Source organism: Canis aureus, chromosome 1, assembly GCF_053574225.1.
Source record: "Canis aureus isolate CA01 chromosome 1, VMU_Caureus_v.1.0, whole genome shotgun sequence".
NCBI lineage: Eukaryota > Metazoa > Chordata > Mammalia > Carnivora > Canidae > Canis > Canis aureus.
In genome coordinates, this window is record NC_135611.1 from 27838701 (window position 1) to 27854772 (window position 16072).

The 16072-nt window shown below is 39.2% G+C and overlaps 1 long non-coding RNA gene across 4 annotated transcripts in view; it reads right to left on the reverse strand.

Annotated features, from left to right (window-relative positions):
* Positions 1 to 203: 203 nt before the first annotated feature.
* Positions 204 to 16072, reverse strand: part of LOC144311410 (uncharacterized) — a 107480-nt gene continuing 91611 nt past the window's right edge. For 3 of the 4 annotated variants that reach the window (XR_013376965.1, XR_013376958.1, XR_013376957.1), the window contains 2 exons: positions 3022 to 3089; positions 204 to 687 (listed from right to left, as the gene is read on the reverse strand). This is a non-coding gene — a long non-coding RNA (uncharacterized LOC144311410). The remainder of the gene's footprint in view (positions 688 to 3021; positions 3090 to 16072) is intronic. The other variant, XR_013376968.1, reaches the window with a different exon arrangement.

Below are 16072 nucleotides of genomic sequence, written 5' to 3' on the forward strand. Positions count from 1 at the left end.
CTACAAACCTGTAGAGGGTCGGAGTCATATGTGACTCTCAATTTGCTGTAAGATGCATGATATTTGTCAATCTGTCAGCAAGGATAAAGTTTCTTTTGTTTGTTTTCTCTTCTTCAGACTCAACTAGAGGAGAAAAATGTCATTCAAGCCCCTCAGACCTCCATGCAAAGTTGTTCTGATATACACATAGACACGCACTTGCGATAAGTTGATGTTGACTTTATTCCTGTTCAGTGGGTCAGACCAAGGAACCACACCATTTATTGATGCCAGCATTAGGTAACATTCATTCGATGGAAAGGACTCTGGTAATTCTATTTAATGTCAAACAACACCTTATGCTCTGACACGGCAGAAGGGCCCGGAGTGGCAGTTGTACTCCTCATGTTCCAGTATGACATTCCCAAGGTAGGATTTGATTACAAACAGCAATAGGGAATTATGGGGAAAGAGATGAAGCACAGAGACCAGGAGACATAAAGAGATGACAATAACAAGGTTGTGAGGCAATCTGTGTTACTTTATCAGGCTGTCATCAGGCAAAGGATCCTGCTGGAATGCCTCCTTGCCTTCAGGATAGACACTCAGACCTGGTCAAGTCAGGACACTTCACAGGAGCCAAACTGTGCAGTTCCTCTGAAATGCTCAACATCCCATGCAGACTCAAATGCAATTACGAGAAATTTCCTGAGAAAACAAAATGAGAACTTCTAAGCTTCTGTGTATTTATTTATGTGCCATTTGGAGATGTTTGGGATACAAGACACATGTCTCCTCCTACAACTCAACTTCAATCACATTTGAGCAATTATTCAAAGCTCAGCATACTCTAATTAGTTCCTTATTCTATTTATTTATTTATGTATGTATGTATTTTAAAGATTTGTTTATTTTTTATTTGAGAAAGAGAGAGAACAGAGCAGGCAGGGCACAGAGAGAGGGAGAGAAAATCTCAAGCAGACTCTGCACTGAGTGCAGAGCTGGACTGGGGCTGAAGGCAGGGCTCAGTCTCACAACCTGGAGATAACAACCTGAGCCAAAACCAAGAGTCAGAGGCTTAACTGACTGTGCCACCGAGGCATCCTAGTTCCTTACTGTATTTAAAAGTATTATTTATTTATGCATGTTCTCCTTCCTCCATTTTTTCTCTTATGATTTATACTAAATTTGTTTACTGGTAGCTATCTTTTTTTTTCTCAGATAACTCTAAGTTTCAAGAGTTTCTCTTTTGAAGTCTTAATGCCTAGGATCATATAAGCAATAGTAATCATCATCACCATCCATGCATATATATATGCATATAATAACATACACTTGCACATGTGTCATATTGTGTGACTTACAAAGCACTTTCACACACGTTATCACATTTAATCATAATTACAACAATAACATCCAGCCCTCTTTCTCTTTCTCCTGGTTACCATGAGGTGGACACTTTACTAAGAGCTCTCCATGCAATGTTTCCAGAGAAGAAAGAGTCAAGGAATTCGAAAGGCAATGAGGAAATCCTTGAAGGGTAGTTGAACAAGCACTTAACTAGGCAGGAGTGGTCCCAGGAGGAATGGTCACACTCTGCTGTTGGCTTCTACTTATTTGGCACCGGTCAAGTGAGAACCTCAGTGTGCTCATATGCAAAATTAGATTAACACACACCTGCCCTGACTCCTTACAGAGTTACAATGAGAATCAAATTAGATAATATGTAAGAAAATATTTTGTGGCTTGCCAAATGAAGAATACATATTTTTATTGATTTTCTTTCCTGCACTTGACTTTTGCCAGCATTTGTAGCATTGTCTGAAACAAAAGCTTCTATTGAATAATAGAATAATAGGAAATTGAACATTAAGTAATAGAATTGGTTCTATTGAATAATAAAAAAGATGAAAATTTGTAGAATTGTATAAGCATGTTCTAATAGTCTTTTGGCCATTTTGCTTTACTTATAATCAATACATATAGGTATCTGTTTGGCAGCCAGATACCTGAATTCAATCTATGGGAGCTGAGCTCAAAAGGAAAATGAAATCTTGTTTCTTTTTTAAAATCTTTAAATTTTTTTCAAAGTGAAATCTGCAGATAACTTGCATACAAATCACATGGCATGATTATAAGCATTTCTGATTTCTCCACCCTACTTTTGTCTACTGAATTAGAAGCCGCAGGTATCTGCTTTGTTTAGAAAACACAGCATCTGAGACTTAGCTAGGCCCACTAGTCCAGGAGCCCAGAACATACTGGCTGAGGTTTGCAAGTTGTTAGAGGACATTCGTTGTTTCTTTTCAGCAGTAACAAGATTTTCCTATCAACATTATATTAAAAGCAGATACACATTCCTATGTGAAATAAAAGCAGCACTCCATTTGTGTACAAAACTTGACTTCACTTGCTTGAAAGCACTTTGAAGTCATGTTTTCTCAGCTTTCTTTAATTGGATGGTGCATTTATAAGAGAACTTTGGAAAGAGTATTCTATTTCAGTGTTATTTCTGGCCTCCATTCAAGAAACCAATAATCTCATAAGCAGTTAAATTGATAACCAAGCAGCAACTCTCCAAATTAGAAAGGGGTCTCAACTCATTTCAAGCTATGATATTAAAATCCACAAGATGTTAGCAGTCTGTACTATATGTTGAAATAAAAAAGTAGAGATTTTGCTTTTGGTCATTAGTGAATATGGGATGATAGAGTATTATTTTTTTTTTTAATTTTATTTATTTATTTATTTATGATAGTCACAGAGAGAGAGAGAGAGAGAGAGAGAGAGAGAGAGAGGCAGAGACACAGGCAGAGGGAGAAGCAGGCTCCATGCACTGGGAGCCCGATGTGGGATTCGATCCCGGGTCTCCAGGATCGCGCCCTGGGCCAAAGGCAGGCGCCAAACCGCTGCGCCACCCAGGGATCCCCTAGAGTATTATTTCAGAAGTTACCAATCACCAACCAGCTTCATGGAACAGAGAAATAAAAGAGAAGAATCAATACTTATTCAACACACATTTATTGAGTAACAACTGTGTACCTGGCACTGGTCCAGGTCTAGAGCTGGAGGAGTAAATGAAGCAAATCAAGGTTCCTTACTTCTTAGCTCTAGAAAGGGAGGCAGAAAATAAAGAAAAAGCCAATATTTAATATTTCTAAGATCAAATGCACATTATAAGATGATAAGTGCAAAGGCCAATGGTTTACTCTGAATCTATTATGCTGAAATTTAAAATTCTGGAAACTGCAGAGTTTGAAAATGATATGCTTAATCACTCACATTTATAGTCATATTTACAGTATAGTCAAAATGCATATTTCATATATGATTGATCTTTTTTCCCTGAGGCCAGATCCTGTCTCCCTTGTCATTCCTGCCCTTCTATGATGATGCCCCAGAAAAGCAGCCAATCAGGAGACTAGTTTGTTTGCTTGTTTGTTTTCTCAGCACTTTTAACTCAGGAACCAAACCAGTATGAACTGGATAGAGCATCAGAGTCATGTCTGAACTGTACCCAGGGTCTATGCATAGTTAGCTAGTTTCAAAACCGCAAGCTAATACCCATACTACCAGCATGCCGTTCTTTTTTTTTCCCCTCTGCTGTGTTATTCATATTTAGAGTCGTAATATGACCCCATCCAAAAACCCTGTTGCAGAAATTTCTTGGAAAAGAACATACAGTTTATCTGTGCCTATGAAGAACCTGTTAATTGGGGAAGGGAATGGGATGGGGGGTTGTAAAAACAAAATGAACCAAAAACCCGATGAAGAGCTATACATTTTCTTTGTATAACCTGACATCATTTTAGTCCAAAGTGGGAAGTCACCTTTTTTTTTTTTTAGAAATATATCAGCAGCAAGGAAAGGATATTGCTATTCTGATCAGAATTCGGTCAGTAGGTATGTTTTGGGTTTGATTTAATTTTTCCTATTTGTCTTTCCACCTATATAAAAATTTCCTCTAGGGAAAAATATGCCAAGGTTAAACTTTACATGGATTAACCAATTACCTACGCGTCGTAGCCTTCAGCAATTTTTATAATAAGACACCATCCACTTCATGCTAAACTGCAAAAAGTGATCCCTTTTTCATAATATTAATGCTATTCCATGGAACAGCACTATTAGAAAAAATCCCAGAAGCAAACATGGTACAAATTATGGAGCAGCTGCGGAGAGGTGGCTTCTAATCATATTGAACAAGAATAAGAACAAATAAATCAAGAAAGAAACTCCTCCACTTCTGCTGACCCACGGATGTCCATTTTAACCCTGGGTAAATATCTAGCAGCTCGCAAGAGGAGGGACACGCAGCCAGCCGTGAGGGTGACAGTAAAGCTCACCTGGGCTCGGAACACTCAGAGGGGCCAGAAGCACAGGAACTTTATTTTGAAATCCAGCTTATGTAGTTGAAACTGTCGGTTCCCGACTTTAACTCCTTGGCAGAGGTGCTAGCTGAGTGTGCACATTGCACAGACACATGGCAGCAAACAACCTCTGGGCTGTGGGCGAGGGACTCACCTCACCGCCTCTGGGCCCTGGGCTGCTTCCAAGGGCAGGTCGGGCAGGCAGTGGCACCAAAGCAGGCAGACAGGCATGACTTTGGGACAGAGAAAGGGCTGGAAGTTCAGGGTTTTGTCATCTGCGTTTGTTAATATAAAAATAGATTGTTGAAAGGTGATTGGAATTGGATTTTCAGCTCAGGCCACGTTATTAGGAAATGGCTTTGTGGCAGTAAATGTCATCTTTAGCTAGAGACCTTCAGAAAGCTGAATCGAGGTCAAAATCAAAACTTGGCAGAGGTCCCCGTGTGCTGCCCTTCTCTTGTGCCTTTTTTTTTTTTTGGTCCTGAAAGTGCTTTGCCAAACACTCCTCTCTCAAGAGCCACTTCTAGGGGAGAAGAGGGCATCAAATCAGCAACTTTTAGGCGTAGAACAGCAGATGCTCTGTCTCAAACCTAAACATCGTCTTCTTGTTGCTCTATTACCTGAGCCCCCCAAATACCATTTAGTTCCAACGAGTTACTGCAATGATAAGACGGTGTCCTTGAGTCTGGGGTTATTTCAAATACGTGACTGTGTTCCACCCACATGCAGAAGGCCTAAAAATTGCAGAATCAGAGCATTTGCTGTGCTTCTCTGTGATACTATCTTCCAGGCACAAATATACTAATCTGTTAAACAAAGAGTCTTATCCAGTTCTGAAATGCTAAGTGTGTCTCACACTGGAAGAAATAATTTACAGTCATCTTTCCCTAAGTTTCATTTCAAAGAAAATGTCTTCCATTATTTCAAGAGGGAAAACTAGGAAATAGAAGATTATTTCACAAGGAGCCGTGGTCCTTTTACAAATTTACTCTTGCATCTCCATTTCAGGGAGGGATGCACGTCCCTTTGCCTCCCTGAGGTCATTGCCCTGGTTTGTGCCTTAGATGTGTTTATCCCATCATCCAGACAGTTCAAATCAGGAGTGAGGTGCATTCGAGCTGGGTTTCTCCTGCCAAGAGGATAATCCTCTACTGACCGGTCAGCATTTCCATCTAGCAAGTTTGACCTTTCAGAAGGAGATGCCGCTTTAAGTTTGCACAAAATAACCTTAGTGGTGAATGAAGCCCAAGTTTGGGGTGACAATGTTGTCCCCCTCACCGCCTCCTATTTCCAGCTTTCCTTGCCTGACGTGGACATTGCAAATACAGCGTCTCTTCAAGGCAGTATTTCGTTTTGAAAACATATAGAGTTAGAGCAAATTTTGCATAATTCTATTAAAAGGCTTATACCTCAGCTTTGCAAAATATTTGAGAAAATGTGATTCAGGGGAAAGAAAGTCTTATCTTCTGGCCCAGGAGGTGCTTCCTGGAACTAAGCTTTTTAATGTCAGGAGTGCATGGTAAGCACCAAAAATTAAAAAAATTCGAGAGACTTGAAGGGCTTCTTTGATGTCCCTTCAAGTCCCCAGTGGTCTGAAGCTTAAGACAGAGATGCATTTTCTGTTTCTTTCACCACATTGCAAATTTAGACACTGGCGTCATATTACAGTATGGAAAGCATAGGTGTGTCTCTGTAGAATCTAGAATAAAATTTATTGGCTCTTTCCAGTTGAGGACAGTTCTTGCTTTTTGGTGTCATTGCAGACTTGAGAACATCTTCCATAGATCAAATGACTCTGTCCTCATGCTTATTTTGATCATATGATGCTGCCGGGTGTTCACAGGTTGACGGCCAGTTTGGCATCCATTTTTCATATTCAGCTTCTGAGATCATACTTACAGAACCAAGCACCTCCAACAGTGTAAACATTACAATGAAAATGCTTCTAAGTATAGAGCAGGTCTCCATTAAACAGGCTGCTGTTCCAGAAGCCAATGGCTATATGTTCAGATGATGTCATACAGTCAGGAACCCTGTAAGAGAACTGCACTCGTACTGTGAATGGAGAGTGCCCACAGCCCTCAGAAGCCACCATTCTAGAACTCTCTGGAGCCTTAAGCCTACCTTCTTCTTCTTTTATTCTTTTTTTTTTTTTTTTTAAAGATTTTATTTATTTATTCATGAGAAACACAGGGAGAGGCAGAGACACAGATAGAGGGAGAAGCAGGCTCCCTGTGGGAAACCCAATGCGGGACTCGATCCCAAGACTCTGGGATCAAGCCTTGAGCCAAAGGCAGATGCTCAACCACTGGGCCACTCAGATGCCCCTGAAGTTTATCTTCTATTGGGACCTTCTATTGCATTCTTGGGGGATCCCTGGGTGGCTCAGCCAGAACATGTATAGTCTAGAAACCTCCCCTGATATTTGTCTTAATTTTCACTTCCTATTCACCTTAACTGTTGCCAGGACCAGACCCTAGCTTTTTAAGCACATAAACAAAAATTCAATTTTATTTTTTGAAATTACAAAATTTATAAGTATGTTGACAGAACAACTTTTTTTTTTAATCCATAGGTGATTTTGTGATTATAAAGTTCTGGGTAGATTTATCAAAATGGAAATTTCCAAACATTTCTTTATCTGTGCTTCTAGGATAACCTAGCAGCCACTGCTGTGATAGCATCTAGTTAGCAGCCACTTTTGTCTCCACAGTCTCTTCTGCCTACCAGCATAGCAAGGTGAATCATACTTGATTGTCAATTTTGAAGATTTTATTGGGTCTTAATTGTATTTCATATCTAATTTAAAGCCTTTCCGGATGGTTTTGTGATTCTCCTTATCTAATTGACCTTAGGCTGCATTCCTCTTTCCTGCCAAGTGATCTTCCTTGCCATGTTTTCCTCCTATCTTGCTATCCACCTATCTTGCTATCTACCTCCAAATTATATTCAATCAACCTTTAAATTATTTAGATAAAAAACACTTAGGAGAGCTTTTATGTCATTTTAAAAAGCAACTTATATTTAATTCCTAATTGCTCTGGGAAGTTATATACATTTGATCATCCATTCATAAATGTGTATGTAGTGCTTTGGTGCTTATAAGTAAAATTCACATGCTGAAGATTATGCAGACAGAAGAGTGCTATTACCTAGAGTTGCCTTTTTAGGATTAACATTGAGAATTGTGTTCTGATTATGTAATTCATAGGCAAAGTTATGTTACTCTACCTGACATGGCACAAATATTTATAATATCCAGCCAAAGTTGCCACCTGGGGACACAAAGAACAAAGAAACAAAAGTCCCAATCAAATTAGAGTTTAATGAATCCATCTCAGGCCAGCTGTGAACTTCTGATGCCAAGGCATTTTAATGAATAAACAGAGGAAAAACTTGGAGAACAAAAGTCTTCATAATTATTTGCATTCTTGGGGATCCCTGGTTGGCTCAGTGGTTTAGCGCTGCCTTTTACCCAGGGTGTGATCCTGGAGTCCCAGGATCGAGTCCCAGGATCGAGTCCCAGGATCGAGTCCCACATCGGGCTCCCTGCATGGAGCCTGCTTCTCCCTCTGCCTGTGTCTCTGCCTTTCTCTCTCTCTATGTCTCCCATGAATAAATAAATAAAATCTTAAAAAATAAAATAAAATCTTTAAAAAACATTATTTGCATTCTTTTGGTAGCTGTAATCACAGAATTTTTTTTATTGTCTGTTGCAACCTACAACTACACTCATGTTGGTGTATTTTTAAGTTGTGCTTTATTCTCTGTTGTGAGTTAGCTATAATAATTATTAAAATCAGCAAAATCTCCTTCTGAAATACATGAAGTATAATAGATATATGTATTTCAACTTAACCAGAACTTGCAGATGAATAGCAGTTCCAGGTTGGTTTTTATATAATTTAGTATAGCCATTACTAGACTGAAATACACCACACACAATATACTATATTATAAAGTATGTAGCTAAAATAGAAATATTAGAAAATCCCATAGCTAATATATTTATATATTTGTCCTTTATTCTTAAATTCCAATTTCTAAGATAACATTTTTTTTCCTGATTATTAAAACAACACATCCTTGTTTTGGAAGAGATGGAAAAGACACAAAAATAAAAGAAAGTCAATAAGAATAATATAATGCTACAACCCAGAGACATCCATTCTGGTATTTAAGAGTGCATGTTAACGTTATTAACTATTTTTTGTAATTTTAAATATAAATATAGTTAATTTAATTACATATATATTTATTTATTGGGTTTTTTCCCCCTGCCAGTTAGTACTTTTCAAATCACATTTTTAAGAGCTGCATAGTATTTTGCAATGCATATACTAAAATTTTTAAAAAATGACCCTTATACCCAATAAAAATTACTGTGGGTACTTACAGCTTCAAGTCATAGTTGCAATGGCAGGTCATTTGGGCCTTCCGTTTCTTTTTTTTTTTTTTTTAAGGGCCTTCCGTTTCTTATTTAAGGTAGAGCTATTATTTTCTTTGATTTGCATGGATTACCATTAGACATTCTAGCCTTTTTCTATTTGTTCTTCTCCATGTGCGAGGTCCCACCATTGTCCATTGTCCTATTTCTGCCTATTTCATGCATTTCACCTTTCTGCCTGAGTATGCCACCTTTGGCATAGTGTACAAGAGTTAAGGTAAACATCAAGGGAATTAAAAATGATTGAAAGTGACTTTTCTGAATTAAAATGACTGTTTAAGTGAGAGGTACACTTTCTTCACTATTCAGCACAGCTGTTTTGTCCCATATAACTATTATGATTTTTCCTCTGCGGCATTAAGTAGATGGATATGTGCTATTTGGAAAGAAAAGAGAACAAGAAATTAGGACAGTATGTGGTGATGGCTTGGGCTCAGTTCTCTTGGAAGCATTTTACCCAGAAGTCATGGTTTCTCTTTAGTCTTGGGCAGGGTAGGCCATGCTGTAGTAACAAATTAATCCTGAAATCTTTGTGGCTCAGAAGAATAATTATTTACTGCTCACACAGAGCAATGATGGAGACTCATGGAGACTCCCCTTCATCCATAACTCACTGATGAAAACTCCGCCTCCATTTTGTGGTGATGCCATCTCAATATGCGGCTTCCAAGATTGCTGTTATAGAGAGAAGAGGGATGTAAAGTCACACCAGTTCTTAATGGTCTAAGCCATTAAGACACATTACATGTGTCTCTCAATCTCTTGGATAGAACTAGGAACATGGGAAGGGGTGGAAGGCTGAGAAATATCCAGAGTACATGGATATTTGATAAGTGCAGTCACTGCACCTTGTCACATATCAAACTACAGAAACAAATTTTATACTTCTCTCAGTGAACTAGACAGGGAATCAAAAGATTACTGGGATCAGAGAGTCTAGAGAAACCAGTAAATCCATTAAGACCTAAGAATCAGAACGGTCCAAAGAGTACTAATGGTCAAAGTGGGAACTAACTGACCAACATGACTACTGGATAGTAGTTAACCAGATAGAGTGAAACCAGAGAGAAGATGTAGCCCATAAAGCCATGACCTTATGCCTTGACTTGGATTCTTTGCAAGTGTGGTTCCCAAACCTGGTTACTTAGGTTTAGAAAACTTCAGAACGAGCTTTAGAAAATGTTGAGTTCTGGCCTCACTGGAGAACTACTGAATTAAAATCTCTTAAAGAATATCTGACATATATTTTAAAGGCTCTTCCTGATTAGTCTGGTATATCCAGGGTTTGAAAACCATTGCTTAGAGAAGAAGAAGAAGAAGGTAGATGATATCCTTAGGAGGAGGTTCAATGACAGAGTACTTTATAGAAAAGCAAAGGGAAAAGCCACACCAGAAGTGGGCCCAGTTTATGGTCCCATTATTGGGTGAAGATCTGTATTATAAAGGGAGGTATATTCAGCTCTGAATCATGGTAACCTGAGAAGAATCACCTCAACCAATTATCTAGTCAGATACTTAGTACCCACATGGATACCATTCTTGACCACCCAGTAGGTTGGAAGGCTTTTCACTTATTTAGTCATCTGTCTCTTGGTCAAAAAATTACTAGGTAGCAGCACTGTTAAACATGCAGAGGTGTCTAAAAACAAGCCAATGCAGGTAAGTCACCAGCTTCATACAAAGTAGGAGAAGAAAATCTGACCTTTGCCTGATGGCTGGAGTTTTTACTCATCATACCTGTTTTTGCATATGACTTTTTTTATATATGTCAGGAGATAGCAAGACCAAAGCCTAGGGTAAGTGCCTAAGTACTGAACAAAGTAGTAAGTAAATATGTTCAAAATGGAGAGCTGAGTACAGAGTTTGAGTGATGCTAAGGTCAATTAATGGATTCCAAATACAAGATCACATAGCTGAGTAACAAATGCATTAAATCAGAGTTGTGAAATGGGAATCAAAACCAGGACTGGACAAAGACAGATGAGTTAGCTGGAGTCATGAACTCAAGGAAACATGAACAGCCTGTCTTAATTACAGTGAAAGTCCAGCTAGTATGTAGTTGCTTTAGTGTCACCAAAGAATGCCTTCCTACTCCATATTTTTTAAGCTGCTGGAAGCACAACTGACTATAGAATGTGCCCTTTTAGACTTATGGCTTTTTCTAGAAGACCATTTCCATGCTTTAGTTATAACCACAGTCATGGTTCATTAAGACCACAGCAGTGGGTTTTGAAAGTAATTCATCTGTTTTCCTTTTACTCCATATCACTCTGCATTTGCTTAGAAGTCCTGCAGATGGCTGGCTGGTCAAACTGGAACATTAAGGTTTGGGAGATGGCTGCTTCTTAGCCATGTTCTAGGGCATTTGGATATTTCTAGACTAAAAGAGAGAAGCCCAATAGAAAACATGCAAGGAGACTTCTTCATCTACTTGAAAAGAAACAAACTTGTTCTGTGTTGCTCCAAAAAGGCCAATACTGGGATTGCCCAGGTGGCTCAGCGGTTTAGCGCCGCCTTCAGCCCAGAGCCTGATCCTGGGGACCCAAGGTTGAGTCCCATGTCGGGCTTCCTGCATGGAGCCTGCTTCTCCTTTTGCCTGTGTCTCTGCCTCTCTCTCTCTCTCTCTCTCTCTATCTCTCTCAATCTGTGTCTCTCATGAATAAATAAATAAAATATTTTTTTTAAAGGCCAATATTTTTAAATTCCAAAGGGGCAAACTCAAAACAAAACATCCTAAACATTATCCAACAATTGTCATTGGCTTCCTAGGTATTATTGAGCTACTGTACTTGACCAAGTTCTAAATTTTAGGGCTGCTCAGATTTTAGTTTGGGGATCTCTTTTCTTTCTACATACTTTTTCTTTAGCATGTTGTTCAGTTCCATTGCTTTAAATGCTTTAAATGTGATAATGAACCCATTACTTTCTCCATCAAATATCATCTCTAGCTTCACATATTCAGCTGTCTTTATGACCTTTCACTTGAAAGTTTCATGAACATCTCAAACTTAATATGTGAAAAATAGAATTCTTGATTTCCCTTCTTCATCCTCCACCCCAAAGTCTTGTCATCTTTGGTTTATTCTAGCTCAGTTAATTATACCATCATGTACCTGTTATTTAGCCCCCAAATTCCAGGCCACCCTATACCTATCCCTCTCAAGCCATGGCAAACCAGTTGCTTCCAAATGGACAGGGAACATAAGTACATTATTCATTGGATTCCCTGAGACCACTGATACACAGTAATAAATATTTGAAGAATGAATGATGCAGAATGAAAATCTGGAAGAAATAATAATGACCCCCCCCCTTTTTTTTTTTGCTAAAAAACGAGCTTTTTTTTTTTTTTTTTTTTGCTACAACTTTAGATAGCACTTCCCAGCCCTCCACTTTAAAGACAAAAAAAAAAAAAAACTTTCTAAATTTCATAGAAAATCTAAAGTTGTTCTAGACCCACACAAAAATTTTACCGGCTATGATAAATCTCTCTCTCTCTCTCTCTCTTTTGGTGAGTTCTAGCACACAAATTCCACCTGAGGTGATGATAAAAATTTCCCTATTTTTATAAGTTTTGATACATTTCAAGATAAGATTCCCATCTTCTTAATATCCAGACTAAACTAAACAGCTTGGCAATGATTCCTGAAGCCATGCTAGCAGATAAACACTGCAGGACACCATCCCAGGACTGACTAACCACACAGACTATCTAGTGACTCTAGAATATTATTCTCAATAATCCCAAATTTACTGAGAGCTATTTTAAGTACCCTTGAACAAAAAAGACCTTATTACAATTAGCATATCTTTCAAAATAGAAACACCAATGCCAAAATTCTCTGCCAATCCATATATAGCTCTTTCGAGTCCTTGATTCTATTCCTTAGAGTTATACAATTATATGGAATTATTTCATGCCAACTCCACTATTCCACCATCATTTTTAAAAAGGAAATTAACAACGATGCCCCATTTGACAAATGTTTGCAATAGGAAAGGAGCACTGTGATAGTGAAATGATAATTGAAACAAAGGGAAAGCAGTGTCAATTCTCAAAGCAATTCATGATGCTCAGATGCTTCCATGTCAGGAGATTGGGGTTGAGGAAGAAGCACCAAGAAATCTTGACTTCTTTTCTACATAGCTCAGAGAGTTTTGCAGTTCTTAAGCATAACTGTTATTTTTACTGTTTGTATATCTGCACCAGACGCCAAGCTAATCATGACAAATTGCTCTTTAAATTCACAAGGCAACACCATTCTGAAACATTTTCAGAAATTATTTGCACTCCCATAATGATAGCAGGTACTTACCCAATGCTTACCAGGTGCTGATCTCACTAGAGCTAGGGTTGGACCCCAGGGGGTCTAGCACCATAAAGTGCTCTTATCCTTCACACTGAACTACCTCCTCCAAGACAGGCTATTTTAATAAGACCCCTACTTAGAGGCCTCATCTGTTTGCAGCTCACAATCGTGTGAAAGCAAAGCCACAAATCAGATCATCTCCACCACTGACAAGGGGCTTTTGAGTCACTAACATCACTTACTGGTCAACTGAAATCCACAACTTTGAAAAGAATATCACAAGCCTGGCTCATTTCAGGGGTAAAGGGAAGATGAGAGCCTCCCACCCCACCTGTCCTGGTGGACAGAATTGCAGAGGAGAATCTTGAAAGAGGTGCGGTGTAAGAGGCTAAGAATTTTGACTTGTCCTCTCCTATTTTAGGGAGTGTTTCGAATTAGAATTTTCATAATTATATTATGCAAACAGTCTTTTTCTTCACTTCTCTAGATAGCACTTCATTACCCTACCACTTTAGAAAAAGTTGATTTTTAAAATAAAGTTGATGTTTAAAATAAAGGCACTTGCTTTATTTAAATGTTTGGTGTTTCTACTTTGGGCCAACTGTGTAGACAGGATGGTAACAGAAGGGTGTTTATCCCATCCTATGGCTTCAGTGGCTCCCATAACAGGGACAGGCACCTATGGAGTAGACCAAGACTCCCAGCCAGGGAGGTGTCTAACATACAAGAGTGCCTAAAAGGCAGAGCTTGGGGAGACTGAGCCTCCACCTGCCTCTACCTGCACATCAGAGCAGCACTTCTCCAGCTTCGAGATGCATGCAAATCACCTGGGGATCTTGTGAAAATGCAGGTTCTAATTCAGCAGATCTGGAGACAGGTCTGAAGCTCTTCAAAGCTCTGCATGTCTAACAAGCTCCCTAGTGAGGTCAAGGCTGCTCAAGGCTGCTGGCCTATAGACCACACTTCTAGTAGCAAGGAGCTAGAGGCCACAGTGACTGGGACGCAAAGGGATTTTGTACACCTGTACATGTATTTTCATTGCCCCTCCTTGTTTATTCTCTTGGTCTCATATCCAATTGCATTGGGAAGAACCTCCCTCCCTCTGGTCATATGTCCTGAGGGAACATTCATTCATAAAAATAATACTGAGGCCTCTCTCTGCCTATCACACTCAAGTCATCTTAACCAATTGCCTCCAGACTTCCACAACGTGAGTATATTCTCCACGGTTACCCTCAAACCACTGGCACAGAGAGAGGAAGACTGTTCCTCTTCTCTCTGCTGCATAGTTTGAGTCTGGGTGGATGGTACTTTTATGTGGCCCCAGGGACATCAGCTCCCTGGCCCTGGGACAGCTCTATAGGTTTTGTCAGCTCCAATATTGCTCTCCACTGCTATGGGTAATAGAGGATATGGCCTATTCAAAGGTGATGCTGGGGGGCGCCTGGGGGGCTCAGTCAGTTAAGTGTTTGCCTTCAGCTCAGGTCATGATCCTAGAGTCCTGGAATCGAGCCCCACATTGGGCTCCCTGTGGAGCTCTCTCTCTCTCTCTCTCTCCAGCGTTCTCTCTCTCTCTCTCTGTCAAATAAATAAAATCTTTAAAAAAACAAACAAACAAACAAACAAACAAAAGTGATGCTGGGCTCAAAGCTGAAGGAAGACTCCAGAATGAGTGGTTCTTTGGTCCCATTGCCCAGAAAGATCAATATGCTTCTGCAAGCACAACGCGGGTGAACCCTCTACTCTGTGTCTCTGAGTTTACCAAGGGAAATGTTTGTGGGTGTGCCTCCATATCCAACTTAAGTTCTGGTTAAAGGAATCATTTAAGAATCTTTCCCTCATTGAAACGTCAGCAAAGAGGATAATTATTTGCATTGTCCAAACTATTTTCATAAAATCTCCAATGGAATTAGGAAACCCAAATATAGATGAGGTGCAATGGAACTGTCTTCCTGAGAGAAAAAAGGTAATTATAGAAAGGCCCTTCAAAGAAAAGTGGTGGAAACACTTGCTAATTTTTCCTTGAGAACTTCACAGGGCCAGGTTACACAGAGAGGAAGCTGGAGGTCTGGATAACCTATTACTTCTTTTCCCAAGGCAATTCCATGACCCGAGCAACCACCTTAGAGAGCCAAGACAATGAGTGGAATCAGGCCATGCTGAAGGCCAAGATAAACTGGGCTAATGCTCTGACTGTTCTAAATGGCTTGGAACCCAGCTGCCACCCCTATGAACATTGGCCCCCCAGACCCAGTCCCACCTTCCTGGCAGGCAAGATTCCCCCACATGCTACCACCTCAGAGAACCGTAGGACAGAAGCTTCTATATGTTGCCAGATTACAACATTTTTCTGTTTCCCTGGATCTTCTTGCATTTCTCTTCAAAATTTTTTTAAACATGGCTCAAAAATCAGAATCATGTAAGAATGTACACTGAGCAGCATTGTGCTCTCCTTGTCCACACCCACTCCTGCCCTCTGGTCCACTCTAAGTCGTCATTGAGTTTCTGTTTATATTATTTCATTATGCACATATGAATAAATATTCTCATCCTTTTTCTTATTAAAAAGATAGAATTTACTGTTCTTTATTTTGCTTATTTTTCACTTAATGTATTCTAGAGATTTCTCCATAGCAGTATGTAGAAATCCTCCTTACCTTGATAGATGCATGGTATTCCAATATATGAATGTGTTAGGGTTTTCTTTCTTTCTTTTTTTTTTTTTTTACTAAGCAAAGATCTAGGAGTTTATTTTTTTAATATTAATTATTGAAGTATAGTTGACATACAATGTTATATTGCTTTCAAGTGTGCACTACAACAATTTGACAATTCTATACATTACTCGGTGCTCACCACAGTGAGTGTAGTCTATCACCATACACCGTTATTACAATATTATTGACTATATTCCCTATGCTGTACTTCTCATCTCCATAACTTCATTATTTTATAACTGGATATTT